At 34.3% G+C, this 15,643-nt stretch overlaps 1 protein-coding gene and 1 pseudogene across 1 annotated transcript in view; both read right to left on the reverse strand.

The window, feature by feature from the left end:
- The window catches only part of PARD3 (par-3 family cell polarity regulator), a gene marked incomplete at its 5' end in the record, with an annotated part of 511,767 nt that overhangs the window by 346,985 nt on the left and 149,139 nt on the right, over positions 1 to 15,643 (reverse strand). The gene's annotated exons all lie outside the window — the stretch shown is intronic.
- Positions 13,714 to 13,832, reverse strand: LOC112479345 (annotated as a pseudogene).

Here is a 15,643-nt window from a genome sequence, read left to right on the forward strand (position 1 = left end):
ATTCTTTTATTATTATACTCTTCATTCCATAATACTATACAAATATTTATTATTTTTTTATTATTATATTCTTTTATTATTATACTCTTCATTCCATAATACTATACAAATATTTATTATTTTTTTACTTTCCCATTCTTTTATTATTATACTCTTCATTCCATAATACTATACAAATATTTAACATTTTCTCCCAAGTGGAATCTGGTGATTCCCTAGTTTTGTTAGTGAATTCTCTACTATTTAAGGATGTACAGATGAAGGTCCTCTAATTTACTACAGTTTATAATTATTTCACTAGCACATTAACCATCACCAACTACTTCATAATGGCAAGGCTTTTTTTTAACTCTCAGGTGTTAAACTTCCACTAGAGTTCTATACTTCATTTTGCTCATATACAGACTTTTCATCCTGAGCTTGAATCTTCATGGTACTAAAAGCTATATAAGAATGATTTGAAAGTCCTTCATTCAAGACAACTATCTTCTGAGCAGCACTATGTGCTAGGCTCTCTTCCAGTTGCCAGCAGTAAATAATCCTCAAGGATTTTATATTCAGATGATGAGAGAAGGACAATGGATAAACAAATACTTAGAGACTATGTTCACGGTGATCAATACTATAAAGAAAAATAAAGCAGAGTAAAGGATCAGAGCCGCTGGAAGTTGAAGAAATGCTATTTCATACTGGGGAAGTAAGACAAAAGCACTTCAAAAGCATTCAAATAGCTCCATATCCACTCTTCTGTCTTGTGTTCCAGTTTCAAATTAATTCCTTACCACAGAGCCCTATACATACTGGCTATTAATAAAGCCACTTGGCACCAACTGGTTGCTCCAAGGCGGCAATAAGACTTCATGGATCTGAAACATATGGCTACATGTCTGTTTATATTACCTTCAAAGTGCAGAGATCTTTCATAGCTAATCTACTCCACTCCTTAAGGAAAGAGTAATGTAAAAGTAAATACATCCTGATCATTTACAATAAACCAATTAAGTCTATAATCACTAACATTTGAGCATTTACTATGGGTCATGCATTGCTAAGAACCTTAATTGATCATATTCTCAGAACAAGGCTACAAAATAGGTTAGATTATTATCCCCCATTATACAGGTAGAGAAACTGATATTACAGGGTTAAGATATCCTAGCAGAGACAAAGTCCAAGCTTCAATAGTCAGGCCACAGAGAACATGCTCTTCTCCAGTGAGCATGCAATCCTAGAACACAAAGAACTTAAAGACAGGGGACTCTGGCTTATTTACAACTTTCTCACCAATATCTTCCATCATACTCATCTTACCATAAAAGAGCAGTGAATGCATATTAGCTGAACTCACTTGCACTGAACCTCAGAGCTGGAAAGAAAGTCACTGTCATTTAGCCAATGACTCATCTGATGTTTGGATCTTTACGATCATTTTCCACGGGTTAAAAAAAAAAAAAAGGAAATTTAAGAATGAGACAAGTTCGTTCCCTTTAGCTAAGACCAGCAAACAAATGAGGCTTTTAACTTCATCATAATTCATTTTATTATTAGGGACTTGGAGGAAGGAGCGGGGGGTGGCACACTTAAGGGAGGGGGTACTTCATGGAGTCTGTGTGTAAAACTAAATGCTTCATACTATACATATCTACATAAGGAACATTTATTTGGATTAACAGAAATATGTTAGATGTAGGGTTTAATCTATATTTTCACACAATATGACACTTCGGTCTTGTGAAATTAGTCAATTTAGGATAACAACAATTCCTGGCATAATAAACACTATATAAGGGGTAATTCTCCTTTTCTCACCTACACCCATCCTACATCAGGCCTTAACAACAGGTCAGAAACTCAGGTCAGTACTCAAGATCTTCCCATCCCCACCTTGCACCTGTGTCTACACTCTGAGTTCCATCAGTGGTTCTAACTCTTCACTGGTCATTACAGTAGTATTTTGAAAAATGCTACTTCCTAGGCCCTGACCCAGAAATATAGAAAAATGAGTCTAGGATGAGGCTTACGCATTATTTTTACAAGCTATGCGGGCAATCCTAATGCTGCCAAGATGGGGAAATAGTGCTCTAGACTGGAGAGCACTGCATATCGATCCTAAGAAATCCTATAAATGCAGATTCTGATTCAGTAGGTCCAGGGTAGGGCCTGAGATTCTCCATTCTAACAAGGCCCCAGGCAATACCTTGGAGTAGCAAGGCCCTCCTCTGTGCTGTATAGTACAGTAGCCACTAGCCACGCTGCCTATTTAAACTCAGTTCTTCTGTCATCTTTGCCTCATTTCAAGGACTCGGCAGCTAAGTGGGGGTAGTGGCTACCACAGCGCACAAACACATGTATCTCTGAAATTTTTCTATGCGCTGAAGAATTTCATAGGATACTGAATTTAGCTTAAAAAAATTAAATATTCATTAATTTTATAGTCTCAGTTTTATTAACTTTTAATCACTAAGAAAGGATAAGATCTGAGGCAGTTCTAACTACTGCTTTCATTTAAACTTTAATTTGAAATTGTTATGTACAGAATAGTTTTTCAGCTTATCAGATATAAGGCAAATAACCTGCATTTTCTAAGCTCTCACTAGATGTTTTATGTAATATTTTAATGTTTATATTTGCACATTTGGGGAATTACAATACCTGTCAACTCTCCAAAGAAGTAAACAAATATTTACATAAGAATGTTTTTATTAAAGTGCTATATTTGGAACTAACCCACTGGGACAATTCAAATTCTACTATAAATCTGTATATAAAACAGAAATTCCAATAACAATCAAGGGGGGAAAATCCTCTTTTTATTATTTTAAGAAAACCAAACAACTGTTTGGTTGCTTTTTAATTGAGGAGATAAAGCACTTTAATATAAATAAAACATTTCTAATATTTAAGAAGCACTTTTACAACTAAAAAGCCAAGAACTTTATCCATAACTCTGATAGCCTGACAACCAAGCAAACAGAATTCAACCCAACAGTAGTTTCCTAGGCAACAAGGACAGCAAGTGGAAAAAAATGAAAACAAGAAAAAAAAGCATTGCAGCTTTTCCAGTAGGCTTGAAAAATACATTTTAATTGTCAAAATGTCACAAAGACAACAATATTGAAAACCATTTCATTGAAAATGATTCAGAGCAGAATGCCATTTTCATTATAGCAAATAAGGTATGGGAAAACAGAAAAATTAGATTCCCCTTCTTTGTTCTGAATTAAGTAGGAATGGCAATCAATCTTGTTCAATTGTACAAAATTTATCCACATTAGTATAAATTTCTAATATGCCTCCTTAGTTTTCTCTGCAAATATGACTATACACTGATTCAACATACAAAAGAAGCGAGTCACCCAGGATGATGAGGCAGCATAGGATAAAGTGCATGCCTGTGTATCTTCTGTTACAGAGACAAACTCCCAGGTGCTTAGATCTTAATTCAAACAATAAACCAGACATTTCAAAGCACAGATTAAAACAACACTGGGCTATCCACATTCTCACATGGCTTCAGTTTCCTCATCTGTAACAAGAAGAGCTTCTGTCTCTAATAGCTTTTGATTTTTAGAAATAAGGTACAGAAGGGTTGTTTTGTCTAGAAACATTGCTTACAAAATAAATAGTATACTCTAAGCCACTGTAAAATTTTTTCTTCATAAGATCTAAAGTTTGACAGCTAACCTTTAGAAAATAATATTGGAAATGTCCTACTGCATGGCTATTAAAATGTCTACATTTTACATCAGCTTTTGTAACTATGATGGCATTTGTTCTTATATCTATGTCAGGAACATTTACCGGATTAAGAGAAATGTGTTGGATGCCCTTAATCGATACTTTCACACAATGTGTCACTGCAGTCTTGTGAAATAGTATATATATATTTTCACCAAAATAGTCTTTTCAGTCAAACATATGGTCAGTTTGAGAACTTAGGTGGAATTGATTACGTAATTCAGGCAAAACTACCAATTTAGTAGCTGCAGGCAAATATCACTTAGTACTCTTCTGGTAATTCACTTCTCAATGACTGATAAATTAAGGAAATAAAGAGCAAAATAGGGATTCTAAGAAAGAATATTTTCATCATTTTTTTTTCTCCTATCTTGTCTACCCACAAAGCAAGATTAATACATTATAGTTCATTCCCCAGAGCCAATAACCTGCTGTTGAACGTCACTGGATCCATGCTGCCATCATGAATGAGATGCTCCACTGGAGCTGCCGTGGGTATCTGGCTGCACCGGTATGCTCCCCTCTTTGTTACACATATTTTTTCTCATATAATAGCTATCATAATGCAAGGCAAGCAAGTTACAACAGAAAAAGTTGGTAATTCAGAAGTAAATTCCATAAAACAGCAGCATATATGTTAGTGAGTATCTTATTGCAAATTAATTTCAGTTAACTTATATTTGCCTTTCTTTTTCCTTTTTCCTATCTTACTCTCTGGATTATCTTACTATTTATTATTCAGAACACTGGATGTCAATACACTTCCAAAGAAATAAGCTCTTTCAAAGATCAGCTCAAAGAAAATTTAAGCAATATTGCCATTAAAAGAAAAATGAGAAGAGTACATCCTAAAAGAACCTCATGGATAGATGGGCTGAAATTATGCGTATAGCTGTCAGGAGTCTGACAAAGCTTGTGTTTGTCAGGAAGTTTGCTAAAGAAGGAAATGTTTGAAGATTGATCTTATTTTCCATTCCACATTAGCTGCCAGAAAGCAAACCCAAAGCTTTGTAGGCCTGAACACTATGCAATAGATGGTAGATACAGATGAAATATAAAAATTTTCTTTTCCTTTTTCTTAGTTTTCAACTCCAACCTACGTTTTCCCTTTCCATAATTCTCTATTTCCTAATTGTTGTTTTTATTGTTATTTTTGAGATCAACATACATCCATATCTACCAGATAATCAAAGCATATATATTGGATCTATAAGTGTCAACTATATATTTATACAAAGGATAGTAAGCTTTAAAGTATCCAAACTAACAGAATATATACAAGTGATTTTTTTTTTATACATCTAGAACTTAGTGTGCAAAAAGTATATGTTGAAGAAATTAACTGGAATTTATTTCAAGCAACAGTCTTCCAATTATGCAGAACATATATCATAATAAGCCTGGGACTGAACACTGGTCTTTCTTTAAGAGAACAAAAACGAAGTAACATTGAATCTTTCAAACCTCTGGATTTCAAAATATCTCATATGCTCTAAAGCAAATTAAAGGTAAAAATTACTTGTGACCTAAATGGAGGATCTTTATGAGGGATTAAACAATGATTTGACAAACCACACACTTTTTGTGCTTGCATTTCTAAAAAGAGAAAACAGCAATTCCTATTAGAAAGAAGTAGTATTTAGAATCTTTATAAATTAAGCATAAGATTAATCAAGAATATACTGGCTGTAACAGGGCTGCCTCATTGTCGAAACACATTTACTGAATTAAAATATCAAAAATAAGCATTAAATAATTTTATATGACAGCTAAGTCACAGAAAAGAGTAAAGAACCTTTTCTTTACTTCTCATCAGGCTAAAATTTCAGATGGCTGATGTGTACCATAGCATACAGCCAGAGATGCTACTGCATATCTCAAAAGGGGTAACCAGAAAAAAGGGTTTGGAAAGATAGAAAGTTACAACTCATATTTATGTTCATCATTTCACACATTTATTGTCATAGCCTCTCAAGAATAATAAGAAAATAAAAAGCCAAGTGGGAAGGAGGTTATACACATTTTTAATAAAATCAGTCAAAATCTGTCTGAACATTTTCTTCCCTTATCACCTTTACCTAACCCAGTCAGTGTCTAAACATTGGTAACCTACAGCTCAATCTACCTTTAAAATTCTGTCTCTTTCCTCTACTGATTTGTCGTAAAATTGCTTCAATTCCTCCCAATTGGAATCGTTTGTTGTAACTACCTATCACATTTGTCTTATTCCACTATTTTTAATCAATTCAAAAATGTGACTTGTCATAAAAAGCAGGTTAGTGGTTACCAGAGGGAAGACAGGGAAGAGGAGGTAAATGGGGTCAAGGAGGTCAAATATATGGCGACAGAAGGAGATCTAACTTTGGGTGGTGAATACATAATGCAATATACATAGGACGTATTATTAACTGTACATTTGAAACCTATATGACTTATTAACCAATGTCACCCCAATAATTTTAATGAAAAAAAAGAATGAATAAATGTCAAAAAATGTGACTTGTCTGTTCTTCACTCAGGGGATTTCTAAAGCTGGCTCATACCATCTCATGAGAAAAGATTAAGTTTTCAGAATTTTTAAGTGGGTTATTAAACTCATTATTAAAAATTAAAGTATATAAACTTATAATTATATAAGTTAAATTAAAAATAAAGACAATAAATACTCAAAACACTTCATTTCCCTATTATTTTATTACATTTTATTAGTATCTATGCTCTCGATGTATCTATTGCATCTAAGTAATGGAAATACCATGTAAGGCTGTGCTAACATGTATCTCTTACAAACTCTTTATCAGTGACATGATTGGTAATTTGAAATTGGCCACAGTGAGAGTATTTACACCATGGAGATGGGCTAATACTACAAAGCAGGTCTTTTCTGGTTTTCAGAGATTTGGTTGTTAAACACTTATTAGTATACCAATGGATCTAGAGAAACCAGACAAATTCCTGGAATACCAAAGGTAAAAGGCATTGTAGGACCCCATAACAAGTTTTTAGTAACAGGACAGACCTACCAGAGAAACAGTTACTTATCCTGAGGGATAAGTCAAGGTTAGCCAGGTAGCAAACTTAACAAACACACTAATATTCTTAGCTGTATTAAAAAATATTAGGGAGCTATTGGAAGTTTTTAAGCACTGGGGGTAGAAGGAAGAGATGTGGGTTTTCAACAATCATTCTTGCTTCACTGAAGAATGGACTGATGGGTTGCCCCCAGAGGGGATGCAGAGACCACCCAGGAGACAAGTCCAGGTCCTCCACCCTTTCCTGATAATTTAGCAAAAACTTTTGGGCATGCAGCAGAATAGTATTTTTACTTACCACTTAAATGTATGCTCAACTCTACTAATATAAACATTATTAAACTAATACAAGAAATGGTAAATTTTAAAATGAGATAATAAAGATGTGTACAAAGTTGTAATATTGTTTCCATAATTCGATGATTGTGCACCCCACACCGGAGACCACCAGTGATGCTAGCCCTGGAAGATGAAACGGAGAATGAAAAGCCAAGAGGACCTGGTGAGGACTGTGGGAGCTGGAGCCAGACACTGCTCTGAGGAACAGGAGAGCTCATGCTCAGACAAAGAAAAAACTCTCCGAAACTCGGCAATGCCGGCTATGCCCAGATTCCCTCACACTGTGCCTACCTACTAAAGATATCACGATGATTTGGCACAATTCTCTGGACAATTTCATCAGAGGTAAATATAAAATGTTAAGCTCACTGAGACCAATTTATCCTTTAATACATGAACAAAACAAAACAAAAACCTTAAAACATTAGCTGCCAGTCATCAAACTGCCCCGGATTCCTTTGAGAGGCCCCTACAAATACCAGCACAGTAGTAGCTCTGTGTCCTGGCATCTTACTGAAGGCTACACAAAACTGCCCATCAATACTTCTGCATCTAAGAAGTGTAAGATCTCATCAACTGTACAGTCATGGTGCCCACAGAAACATTAGTCGTACTGTTACTAAAAAGTTCATCAGAAAGTAAATGGAAAACTGGAATTGGCATGGAAAAACCATGTTGATCAGTGCCCTAAGAAAGATTCACGTCTCAAATAATCAAGAATAGACTCACTACACTTTCAGATATCATTTTGGAAACTGAAATTAGAGCCCAGGATGCTCTTGACTTTAATTTACTTTTAAGCTTAGCAAAATAAAACCAATGTACCCAAATAGTGGCCTTTCCCAATAACAGTTCGAGACTGCTTACAGAAATGACTGATTCCAGATGTGGGGCATGGAACACACCGTCAGGGCAGAAAGCAAGGATGCTACTATCAAAAGCACTCAGGATCTAATTTAGAGAGGTCTCATGACTATAAACATGGGCAATCTGAATATCGATAAGAATAATAATGCAATAAATTGCAACAATCAATATGTTAATGTTAATGAGTTCTTAATGATACTTGTTTTTAAAAGAAAGGTAAAGGAAAAATAAACCAGGAGAGTTAACCTAGAAAATCAACTCATTATTCTGAAAATTGGTAAAGAAAGAGATGGAATTAAGCATTTGGTTTGTCTTTCATACCTCAAGGTAACAAAGAAGTTGATGAGAAAAAATTTCTCTTTATGGAAATATTCTAGCTAACATATGAAAGATAGAATATCAAAATGTTGCAAACATAAAAAAAATAATGGATCTAGCAATAATCACCAATACTGCTAATATCACAAAATGAGAAACAACCGGTCTTTATGCATCTCTTGATGGAACCACATAACACTACCTACAAATACTATTGTCAAATATTCAAACTAGAAGCAAATCAAGACTCTACATCTAACAACTACCAGGATATAAAAAACACAAGGTATATAAGAACTAGATACCAATGGAGTGAATTCATATAAATCCAAACAGGAAAAACAACCCAGCTTCAATTAATGAACTGCAGGGTGTGTGTCACGCAGACGCAGACACAGACACACACACAGACACACACACACACACACACACACACACACGAGAAGAAGAACCTATAGACTAAAAGAGACATATCGAATGCAATGTATGAATTTTCTTTGGATCCTAATTTTAACAAGCCAAATATAAAACCACATTCACAAAACAGAGTAATTTTAATCATTTTATTACTTAGAATTAAGAAAGTATTGTCTTTCTGAAACAGCACTGGAGTACATAATTTTTTATTTTTATTTTTTTAGAAATATACACTATTTTCAGAAGAAATTAAATGAGGTCTGGAATTTACTTCAAAATAATCCCTTTAGGGAGAGCATACATGAAACAAGATTGGCCATAAATTGTTAGACCTAAAATGTGGGTATGGAGTTTCATTATACTATTCTCTTTAGACTTTTACATTTTTGAAAAGTTCTATAATAAAAAAAAACTTATCAAAAGACAAATGATTTTGCAAACTAAAAAATTATAAAGACAAGTGGAAAATATGCAATGTAATGATACTAAAGAATGATCTTTTTTCCCCAATTAAGGTTAAATAAAAATTTTAAAAAACAAAAGCTGCCTAAAGTTGAATATTCATCATAATGATTTCTATAATAATTTCTGTGCTACAGATGAACAAATCTCTTTAGAATAAGCTGTTCTGACTTTATGCAACATTCATTCAGCAGTTCAGATTTGCTAAGTCAAACCTCCTAAAATACTGTATCTCACAAATCAAATGACTCTTAAAATGCAACATGAAATTTAACAACATGATGACTAGTCTAGATGTGGCCTAAACCCCATTTACTTAAATGCACCTTGACTTTGGAAAGGTAAGTAACAAATACTAGTCTGATTTCTTCCATTTTTCAGAAAGATGAAGCACATTTCATCATAGTCAAGTAATAGATATAAAACAGTTGCATTTTACCCAGAGATAGATAGCTAGTAGATCTTTTTGAAAAATAATTCAAAAAGCAATGAAGTGATATACTACTGGTAAGTAATAGTGAAGAAATGTGAAAATTATTCTCATATTATTTTGATGTCCTTAAAGTACATTATGAAAAGATGCTCAAAAAGGTATTTACCATTAAAAGTAGATGAGCAGACAGAAAAAAAAAAACCACAAAATTTTCAAATAGGAGTAGCATAAAAAGCTAGAAAGCTTGAAACCCATAGGAACTGAAAGCAAATTATAAAAGCAGTCAGATGTGGATAGAGAGATTTCACTATTAAATTAATCTAATTAATAACTCCCTTAAAAAGTCTGTTTTTGTGTGTATAGCACTTGTATGGTGTGTGGGTATTTATTTCAAGAACAGAGTTTATGAAAATAAATCAAGAAAAAAACCTGAAAAATACATTTTATTAGAAACAATATATGGATCATGTTGAAAACTTGTCTCATTAGCTTTATAAACAATATCTTCATGCCATATGGTATTCCTTAATATTGCTATGAATATTTGAAGTAAAGAAGCCTATATCAAAACTCAGTTTTCAGTCAATAAATAAGGATAATACTTGTGAATATATAAAAATAAAGGCAAGGAATCACTGTAAAACAGACACACAGACCCACACACAGATGCACACCTTCTCTAGACGCCGTTAGCACACCACAGTCATGACAATTCTGACTCTTGCATAAGAAAGCAGATTACACTTATCAACACTTTCATTATCAATGATGGTAAAGCATCAGTTACTATAGATGAGGAAAGAGAATCAAGGTCTACAATCAGCCAAGTCCCTGATAATAAAATTGTGTCCCCAGCAATTATTCGATTTGTCTAGTTCAAAACGTTTTTAATTTCTATTTTTTCTCTGTTTTTAAAGTTGATAAGGAATAATAACGACAACTATGAAATTATTAAAGCTGAATCAAACTTCTCTCCTGGAACAATCGAGTCTTGTATCAAGATCTTAACAAAAATGCAGCAATTTAGTATGTCTTGATAATAAAGGAGGAGAATGAAGATGGATGACATAACTATAAAGCAGAGAGCAATCACTTTAGATGTGCTTTCAGTAGATATTTTTTCTAATTAACGATCTCAATTTTTTATGCACTAATAGAGTATTGCATTGGCCACTGATCAAGCATATCCAATTGAGTATATAGATTTAGAAGGTTATTTGTGAGGTTTCCATATACATTTACAATCTTGGAGAAAGTACAAAAATTTAAAAATGTATAAAATTGTGTTCGGTGTGGAAAAAAAAAAAATCCTACTAAAAGAATGCTAGCAGATTGACAAATAAAATTAAAAGACCGGGTATACCTTTGAACTTGGATATGTTGAATGTTATATTCAATAGATATGAATAGTCTTATCACGTTACATTATCTAGAACCTGAATTGAATTGAAAAGACTGTCTTCCCCTCTAAAGCAACTCTGACCAAGTCCATGCTTTATGCCCTTCCTCTTGATACACTGCCAGTGTCTCATGGGGCTGAGAGGAAAAGAGAGTACACTTCTGGCATGCGAAGCAGTGAGCCAGCTGCTGTAAGCACAGAGGGATGAAGATGTGATTCTTGCTTTATAATAATAACTTACGTTCTAGAGGGGTAAGTAGCTACACAATAAAGCAGAATATAAAAACACACAAAAATAGAAAGAGTGCTATATTTAACAAATTTTTATTCTAAAAGCTTTATAAATGCCCAAGAATTCACTTCCTTACAATCAAAAGAGAAAAACAAGGTAAAATAATACAAATAAAAGGTGAATATGTTCAGGAAGACTGATTAGAATTAGTCTTTAGTCACTTTCTAAAGCCTCTGCTAAAAACAGAATTATTAGAAACTTCTAAAATAACTCAAAAACGGGAACTGATATAGAGGTTCAAGACTGAAAATTGCATACAATATTTACAAATTCCATCAACTCATATAATCATCCTACAAGTCATTGTTCACATCCTTATAGAAAGGTCTAGACTATAACTAAACATCTACAATCACTTCTGAAAGCTTAAAAAACAAATAAAACAAATCATAAAGAAGAGACGAGAAGAGCAAATAACAGAGTACATATAAGAAATTAAAACTATCCAATGTTTTTAGTATTCATAAGTTGTATATAACTTTTATAACAAATTTATATTTATAAGCATAAATTGATACCTATTATGAAAATTCATTTTAATTATGTAAAAAGATAAATATCAACCAAATTTGTTACCACAGATTTTTATCAAGCAAACAGAATTATATAATAATGACTACAGTTTTATTTTTATAAATATTATTCCATCTGGCTCATCTTAAAAAAAAAAAATTTCAAAGAAATACTAATGATAGCAATGAAGTGTTTGGTCCCACTATTCATTACCTTACCTACCAAAGGACTTAAATCAAAATGACCAAAAAAAAAAAAAAAAAAAACCCATCACACGAATGTTGCTGGGTCACATGCTCATTGCCATACCCAGAGTCACCTGATCAGGGAAGACAGCACCATCACACATAAAGTAATGGAAGTAGTACTTTTTTTCACACTACTCTACGATATTAAAATATAGCTATATAATGGTAGGGAAAAGAGTGGCCCACAAAGTTGTCCACGTCCTAATGCCTGGAACATGCCATGGCACTTTACATGGCAAAAGGACTTTGCATATATGATTAAGGTAAAGACTTTGGCATTAGGAGATTATCTTGAACTATCCAAGTGGGCCCAATATAATCACATGAGTCTTTAAAAATGGAAAAGGAGGGCAGAAGAGAAGGTGATGTAACTGTAGAAGAAGGATCAAAGAGAAGCAAGGTTGCAGACGGAGGAAGGGGCCATGAGCCAAGGAACACAGGCAGCCTCCAGAAGTTGAAAAAGGCAAGGCAATGAGTTCTCCCCTAGGGCCCTCAGAAAGGAACACAGCCCTACCAGCCTCTGGATCTCAGCTCGGTGAGATCCCTATGGGATGCTGACTTACAAAACTGTAATAAATTTGTGTTGTTCTAAGCCACTAAAGTTTATGGTAATTTGTTATAGCAGGAATATAAAACTAATACATACATAGGGTTAGGGTTAGGGTTAGGAAATGGGTTAGGGTTCAGAATTAGGGGTGAGGGGAGAACGAATACATATATATAAACATACATATACACACAGAGAAAATACACTCTGCTTTTCAAAACTGGGGATAGGTAAACTATGTATTAACTCCGATTAAGTTTCTAATTTTGAAGAGAAAAGGAGGCAGCTCTTAGATAAAAGAGAGAAACGAGGAAGGCAGACTGGTAACTTCCCTGGCTGAAGCGTAGATGGCAGGTCCATGAGTACCCCTGCCCGCCTGGCTCCACTCACCTCCTCAGAAATGATGCATGATTCTCCCAAGCCTTAACCAGGGGTCCTAGACCCGTACTCAGAATTCAGTGCAGTTTTGTTCTAGGATTTTTGATTTATCAGTGACATTGTTTCTGCCTCCCATTTCCAATTCCCTTACTCTAGTCATAAAAGAATGGCTATTATCAAACATTAGTAGTTGCATACTATTTATGCAAACTGATCACCAGCTGGTTTTGCTGTTCTAAGTCATAAATCTTTAGGCTGTAACATCCCTGCCAAGCAATAGAATTATCTTTTCCAATGCATTAACACAAATTCTATATTTAAAATAAGTACTTCTCAAGCTGATTTAAATAACAAATTAACCAATGGATCAGCCGTGGCACAAGCTGACATTTTAATTAAATGTGATGATAGGCTGAGTAACCTAGCAGTGATCTGAGATGCCCTTTGGTTACTTTTTCCACATTATAGCTGGTCTGAGGCTTCCAAGACTGGTCCAGCTTTAATTTTACATCTTAAACATAGGAGTCATCTTTATAAAATAATTTATTTTCCTAAAGTTATATGCTACTTCTATACTCCTTCCATATACAGCCTCACTAATTATCAGCTATATGTATATACTTATATACTTACAACATATATATGTTTTTAAATTATTACTTTTTTTTTTTTTTTTTTACAGATTGTAAGGACCTTATCAGCTTATAATCTTCTATTTTTTTATTTTTTATGCCTACAGTACTTGGTCTTCCTAGGTGGCCTCCCATCCAAGTACTAACCAGGCCCAATCCTGCTTAGCTTCCAAGATCAGACGGGATCGGGTTTGTCCAGGGTAGCATGGCCATAGCTAGATTCTTTATTAAGGAGAACTATTTGCTGATATGCAGGCAATAAATTGATAGATATAATTAATTTATAAGTCAATATAAATGAATTTAGTAAATACAAAATAACATAATGAATTAATGCACTGATTTAAAGTTATTTTTCTTTAAAATGTGCTCCTCGCGGAGACAAGTAGTTGTCAGTTCCAGGGAAAAGTCAGAGGGGAAAAAATATCAGAGGCACATTCACTAAGCACCTTGTGCTTTCTGTGTCGTTTCTCTAGGTCCTTCCCCATTCTGGAATGACACAATGATTCTGAGGTATGAAGCTCATCTCCAGCTGGGTACTGGAGCCAGACAGGAGCAAAGAGAACTGGGAATGCAAAGCCATTTCTGACATTAAAAGCAATGAAAAAATAAACAAGCAAACACAGTTTCAAGAAGTAAACAAGAGATCTATATCAAATGCAGCATTAAGAAAAGATTTCTCTGCCAGGCTTTCATGCTGACAGAATAATCCACAACATGTGTCTCTCTCTGACATGTGCTAACAGAAAAAAGACCTAGGTACCTGGTTAGAATGGACGAAAAAAAAAATCTGTTTACAATCTAATCTTGTCTACTAAAACATTATCATATAATTATTTTCTCTATGTAATAATTTGGAAATGGGCTTTCTGGCTTTGATTTAAATTGTATATTTATTAATATATTCATATTTATATTTATTACTATTACAAATTTTCAAGTGTAATTGTTTCTGCATTTCATAAAAGAGATAATATTATTGTGCAAATAAGCATATTTCCATACAAAGGCAAGAGTTCAAGGCAAGACCTCAGGGTCAAATAAAATATACTAGCAAAGGACAAAAAGAAGTGAGAAAGGAAGAAGTGACTGGCCAGTGGAGAAATCTGGCAAGGTCGGGGGTGCAATGGATGAATCTGTAGAACCGTTCTTCCCAAGGATTCAGCAAGTTTTGATTGATACAAAGAACTTTGTGCACAGGGTCCAATTCCACATGGTTTGGGTCTAATTTCAAAGGCAACTTCTGGTGGAGCCTGTAACTCACCCCACCTTAAGTGCCACATGTCAGGGTAGGGAGATCCTGCATAGGCTACACTATGAAATCTCCTACAGGCAAGCCTCTGCAGATGAAGACACTGTCCAAGGACCGCATGCTAACTATAGGCCAAAGTCCCTCTGATTACATGAGGCACAGAACTTCTAAAAAATACTCCTCCTCAATCCAACTGACAGTCACCATTAAGTATAAATATTAAATACACATGTGAATTTTTTTTTTTTTTAAATTACGTGCTTCACACAGATGCCATTAAATAATCTAAGAGGAAAATGCTTATTCTGCTGAAGGATAACTCAGAAATACTGATGCCAGATAGGAAATCCAAAGATGCTTGGACCCCAAGGCAGGTGTTTGGAAATGCCACAAAGAAACCAACAAAGGGATCTTGACATACAGTAACTATTCATCCATTTTTGGCAATAACTCCGCTTGCCTTGAATATAAAGACATGAGCTGTGGTTGTGCCTTATGCACAGACTACATATGTTAGTTTATTGCATTCGCCCCAAGTTCCCAATGGTAACAATAGGGGAGGTGGAACCAGAAGTTTCCTAAGGGACTGCTATATTCTGCAAAGATATGAAAAGCTTTTCCAAATGTCCTTTATTTGATATAATATTCGGAAAGCCTCAGTGGAGAAAAGCCATGCACGTGTCTAAATTTTATATGCTCAATGGAAGGATTCTTGGGTAAAGTAAGCAGATGTAAATGACACAGTACATTGAAAAGACTATAATGTTACTTTGGTG

This window comes from Pteropus alecto, unplaced genomic scaffold (assembly GCF_000325575.1).
Source record: "Pteropus alecto unplaced genomic scaffold, ASM32557v1 scaffold204, whole genome shotgun sequence".
In the NCBI taxonomy this organism is placed as follows: Eukaryota; Metazoa; Chordata; class Mammalia; order Chiroptera; family Pteropodidae; genus Pteropus; species Pteropus alecto.